The sequence below is a fragment of the Rhinopithecus bieti genome, unplaced genomic scaffold (assembly GCF_001698545.2).
Source record: "Rhinopithecus bieti isolate Rb0 unplaced genomic scaffold, ASM169854v2 scaffold_758, whole genome shotgun sequence".
Classification (NCBI taxonomy): domain Eukaryota; kingdom Metazoa; phylum Chordata; class Mammalia; order Primates; family Cercopithecidae; genus Rhinopithecus; species Rhinopithecus bieti.
This window is the reverse complement of record NW_016803215.1, coordinates 860,934-866,933: the sequence shown is the minus strand read 5'-3', so window position 1 is coordinate 866,933 and position 6,000 is coordinate 860,934. Positions and strand designations below refer to the sequence as shown.

The following is a 6,000-nucleotide window of genomic DNA, read 5'->3' as shown; positions in this document are numbered from 1 at the left end:
AAAAAAAAAAAAAAAAAAAAAAAAAAGCCACACTTTGGGAGGCAGGAGGATCACTTGAGGCCAGGAATTTGAGACAAGACTGCGCAATGGAGTGAGATCCTCTTCTCTAAAAAAAAAAACCGTAAAAAAAAAAAAGAGTTAGCGGGGCATGGTGGTACATGCCAGTAGTCCTAGCTGCTCCGGAGGTTGAAGACGGTGGATTGCTTAAGCCCAGGAGTTTGAGGCTGCAGTGAGCTGTGATCACCATTGCACTCCAGTCTGGGTGACAGAGAGAGGCCTTGTCTTAAATAAATAAATAAATATTAGAAAGCCTAAAGTAGGTCAGAAGTACCAGAAAATACAAACTCTGCCCATTGGCAGTGGTGTGCTAGTAAATATTTAAGAATCAGCTTTCTGAAAGCCCTGCCCTGATGTGTAGTATTTGCTGGTCTCTGTGATGTAAATCCTCCCACCACGACGTATTTCAAGTTACCAGTGTGAGGCCACAGAATGCAATGTTGGAAAGAGAGGTACATCATTATGCAGTGTTTCCACCACACAGATATGATAGACCTAAGTAACCCGGAGAGCCTCAAGAAGGGACAAATGTATCACAATTATCAGGAAGTGGTGAGTGTTTGTATTTATTATCTTTGTCTTTAATATATACTTTACTTTCTTGGAATTTTTAAATTTTATTTTATTTATTTTTGAGACGGGTTCTTACTATGTTGCCCATGCTGGAGTGCAGTGGTGCGATCTCAGCTTACTGCAACCTCTGCCTCCTGGGCTCAAGCGATCCTTTTACCTTAGCTTTCCAAGTAGCTGGGACCACAGGCATGAGCCACCACGCCTGGCTAATTTTTGTATTTTTTCTAAAGATGGGCTTTCACCATGTTGCCCAGGCTGGTCTCAAACTCCTGAGCTCAAGTGATCCACCCACCTTGGCCTCCCAAAGTGCACCCAGCCAGGAATTTTATTTTTGATAATGGCTATGTTTAACAACTCATTCTCACAGATCCCTGAACCGTTTAATGCTGGCTTTGGTTAAGGCCTTAACAAGGGATTGCAGCAGGCCACTGTCTTTAGGAGTCTCTGGGCCGGGAACCGTTGTTGTAGGTAAAGTGTTGGCCTGAAGACTGGGATTTGTGCTAGAGCTGGCTGGGCAAATGGGGAAAGATGCCTCCCTCTCCCTCAAGCATTCTCGGGAATACTGTAGAAACAGGCCTGAAGCCCCAGCAATACCTCCTCCCACCTCCTATTGTCCCATCCAGAACTTCCTCGGCATCTCTGGGTGAGAGGAGGCAGCATGTCTCTGTGTTCCTGCAAACCTGGAGAAATTAAGGCAGGACTACTTTAAGGGTAAGCAAAACTAGTGTTCTATTTCGAAGGTGTCCTGAGCTCAGCTCTCCCTCACATCCCTACTCCCAGGAAATAGCTGAAATTCCTTGACAGCCCCTTCCCTGAGTTAGAGATCAAAGATGAAAACATTAGATCTGCAAACTGCCTGAAATTCATTGACGTCTTCAGCCCGCGTAGGAGAAGAAGCTGGGCTGGGAGAGCAGGCTGAGGCATTTCACAACCGGTGCATGGCAACCCTGTTATCCTCCAATGGGCAGCAACAAACACCAGCTGCATACAGAGTTGCCTTTGCTGCAGGAGGCAGAGCCCCTGCCTGTAGATGCAGGAAGTTGTTTATTTGAGTTCAGAGTCAGTTAGACAGGGATTAGAATCAGGTTTCCCTGGACACTTAACCTCTTTAAACTCATGTAAATCCTACCCGTAAATGGAGAGAATAGGACCCTCCTCAGGACTGTCGTGACAGTCAAAGGAGATAATCCATTTACAGGGCTTAGCAGAGTCCCTGGAACATACTACATGCTCAAAATGCAGCTGCTATTAATGTTTTTCAAAAAATTTTTATTTATTTATTTATTTTTTAGATGGAGTCTCGCTCTTGTTGACCAGGCTGAAGTGCAATGATGCAATCTCGGTTCACTATAACCTCTGCCTTCTGGGTTCAAGCTATTCTCTTGCCTCAGCCTCCTGAGTAGCTGGGATTACAGGCGCCTGCCACCACACACGGCTAACTTTTGTATTTTTAGTAGAGACGGGGTTTCACCATGTTAGCCAGGCTGGCCTCAAACTCCTGACCTCAGGGGATCCGCCCACCTGGGCCTCCCAAAGTGCTGGGATTATAGACATGAGCCACCATGTCCGGACTTAATAGCATTTCTAACACCGTCAGAGTGTATGATGATGCTTCATTATTATGAAATTGATCAATCAAAGCATCTAAGTATTAAGGAAAAAATCCTTCTGGGCTGGGTGCGTGGTGGCTCATGCCTGAAATCTCAGCATTTTGGGAGGCCAAGCAGGAGGACTGCCAGAGGCTGGGAGTTCCAGACCAGCCTAGCCAATATAGTGAGACCCCTGTCTTTAAAAAAAATAAATATTTAAAATATTGTTTTAAAAAGGAAAAAAGTTCTGATGGGCATTAATCTATGGATTTAATCAAGAAAGGCAAGCAATCTCCCCTGCCCACACTAAAGAAATTGAATTTGTTAGCAATTGCTTTTAGTACTGCAGCATAACTGCTATGGCTTGGATATGTCCCCTCCAAGATTCAGGTGTTGCCAATGTGACAGTGTCGCTGGAAAGAGGTCCGTCCAGACCGCAAAAGAGGGTTCTTGGATCTCATGTAAGAATGAATTCGGGGCAAGTTTGTAGAGTAAAGAGAAAGCAAGTTTATTAAGAAACTAAAGGGGCAGTCGTGGTGGCTCACGTCTGTAATCCCAGCACTTTGGGAGGCCAAGGTGGACGGATCACCTGAGGTCAGGAGTTCAAGACCAACCTGGCCAACATGGTGAAACCTGTCTCTACTAAAAATACAAAAATTAGCTTGGCATGGTGATGCACGCCTGTAATCCCAGCTACTCTGGAGGCTGAAGCAGAAGAATCGCTTGAACTTGGGAGGCAGAGGTTGCAGTGAATCGAGATCGCGTCACTGAACCCCAGCCTGGAGGATGAGACTCTGTCTCAAAAAAAAATAAAAAAAAAAAAGTAAAGGAATAAAGAATGGCTTACTCCATAGGCAGGGCAGGGGCTCTACTAAGGATACTTATAGTTATTTCTTGATTATATGGTAAACAAGGGGTGGATTATTCATGAGTTTTCGGGGAAAGGGGTGGGCAATTCCATAACTGAGGGTTCCTCTGCCTTTTAGACCATATAGGGTAACTTCCTGCCATTGCCATGGCATCTGTAAACTGTCACGGTTCTCATGGGAGGGTCTCTTAACATGTGAATGCACTGTAATTTGCATGTAATAAGCGGTGAGGACAACTAGAGGTCACTTTTGTCACCATCTGGGTTTTGGTGGATTTTGGCCAGCTTCTTTATTGCAACCTATTTTATCAGCAAGGTCTTTGTGACCCATATCTTGTGCCAACCTCCTGTCTCATCCTGGAACTTAGAATGCCTAACCTGTGAATGCAGCCCAGTAGGTCTCAGCATTATTTTACTCAGCTGTATTCAAGATGGAGTTGCTCTGGTTCAAAAGCTTCTGACAACAGGATTAAGAGGTGGCATCTTTAAGAGGTGATTAAGCCAAGAGGGCTCTTCCTTTGGGAATGGGATTAAAGCCCTTATAAAAGAGGCTTCAGGGAGCAGTGGCTCCATCGTCCTTTGACATTCCATCATGCAACAAGGCACCATCATGGAAGGGGAGAGCAGCCCTCACCAGACAACCAAATATGCCCAACCTACCAGTGCCCTGATCTCGTACTTCCCTGCCTCTAGAACTGTTCTTTATATATTCTCCTCATTATAAATTACCTAGTCTCAGGTATTTTGTTATAGCAGCACAAAAGGGACTAAGAAAGGAAAACCAAGGAACAAAATGTGTTTAACTCAGCTTAAAACAAAGTCTCACATGAAGATAAGAATGCCACATCTTTTAAATCCACTTCCCAAAGCACTGCATGGGAAAACACCATTTCAAAAGATAAATTATTTTGAAGAGTATAATATTCTAGTTTTCTTTCTGTTCATTTTTTTTTTTTTTTTTTTTTTTTTGAGATGCAGTCTTATTCTTCACCTAGACGGAGTGCAGTGGGTATATCCTTGGCTCACTGCAACCTCTGACTCCCAAAGGTTTCAAGCAACTCTCCTGCCTCACGCCTCCCAAGCAGCTGGGATTATAGGCATGCGCCCCACACCAGGCTAATTTTATTTTTAGTAGAGACAGGTTTTCACCGTGTTGGTCAGGCTGGTCTTGAACTCCTGACCTCAAGTGATCTGCCCACCTTGGTCTCCCAAAGTGCTGGGATTACAGGCATGAAGGCATGAGCCACTGCACCTGGCCACACATGTTTTTTGTTTGTTTGTTTGTTTTTTAAGATAGGGTCCTGCTCTGTCACCCAAGCTGGAGTACAGTGGCCTGATCACAGCTTACTGCAGTCTCGACCTCCTGGGCTCAATCGATCCTCTCACCTCAACCTCTTGATTATATGGTACTACAGGCACCCCCACCACATGGGCTAATTAAAAAAAAAAAAAAGTCTTTTTTTCAGAGATGGGGTCTCTAAAAAAAGAGGCTGGGAGTTCCAGACCAGTCTAGCCAATATAATGAGACCCCTGTCTTTAAAAAAAAATAAATAAATATTTAAAATATTGTTTTAAAAAGGAAAAAAGTTCTGATGGGCTTTAATCCACAGATTTAATTAAGAAAGGCAAGTAATATCCCCTCCCCCACACTAAGGAAATTGAATTTGTTGGCAATTGCTTGTAGTACTATGCTGCCCAGGCTGGTCTCCTGGGCTCAGGTGATTTTCCCAGCTCAGCCTCTCAAACTTTGGGATTACAGGGTGAGCCACCATGCCCAGCCCTTTTTTTCTTTGTTTATGCATTTACACTTGTATGTACAGGATGGGGATCAGATTGTACATATTTTTTTTTAACCAGTTCCTCCCCCTGCCCAAACAATATGTTGACAGCAGTTCCCTCCTTTCACAGGCAGAGCCTTCGCTGTGCAGTATTTTCAGGCCCTGCATTGTACTGCGGGGAGAGAGGACTGTGAGGTTAATATGTAAAGGAGTGAGAGGAGGCACTTAAGATTGCATATGGGAAATCTCCACCAACTCAACTGGGGCTACACCATAGCATTTAGCTCTAGGCAGTTTAGAGAGACACTGAGTTGGAGGGAGCATGATTGCTGAGTCTTTCTCCCCCTGTAAAAGTTTAGCAAGTGAGGCAGGGTGCTGTGACTCATGCCTGTAATCCCAGCACTTTGGGAGGCCGAGGCAGGTGGATCACTTGAGGACAGGAGTTCGAGACCAACCTGGCCAACATGGTGAAACCCCATCTCTACTAAAAATACAAAAAATCAGCCAGGTGTGGTGGCGCATGCCTGTAATCTCAGGTAATCGGGAGGCTGAGGCAGGAGAATCGCTTGAACCTTGTGGGGCAGAGGTTACAGTGAGCTGAGATCACACCACTGCACTCCAGCCTGGATGACAGAGCAAGACTCTGTCTCAAAAAAAAAAAAAAAAAAAGAACAAAGGTGGCGGGGGGCAAGTGAAAGCTACTGCATGTGCATGAGGACAGAACCTTCACAGTTCCTGAGTGCTAGCAGTCCTATGCCTTGTGGTCATTTCGGAAGGCCATGATCAAGAAACGCTCCACAAGGAGTTTCCATTTGGGAGGTGGAACAGAGGAGCACAGACCAATAGTTTCTGTTTTTAAAGTGCCGTTCAAGAACCTCAAATTTGGGGAAGCCACAACACTAAGTAATAAAATTCTTAACACTTAGCATACAGAATAGTGCTTTTTAGGCCCTTTGAGAGACCTACATTTTAGTTTTCTGCACATGAGAACAGATGGTCTTGGTTCATACACAGGCCCAGTTTACACCCAGCTTTCAAGATAAACAATAGCCACAGCTGAGTGAATTTAGGAACTCCCCTTCCCTTCCTAGGGTTACTGGGGACTTCTCTCCCCTTACCCCACAGGAGGACCTCA

The 6,000-nt window shown here is 44.8% G+C and overlaps 1 protein-coding gene across 3 annotated transcripts in view; it reads left to right on the top strand.

The window, feature by feature from the left end:
- Window positions 1-6,000, top strand: part of MAP3K8 (mitogen-activated protein kinase kinase kinase 8) — a 130,171-nt gene that overhangs the window by 81,408 nt on the left and 42,763 nt on the right. The window lies entirely within an intron of this gene.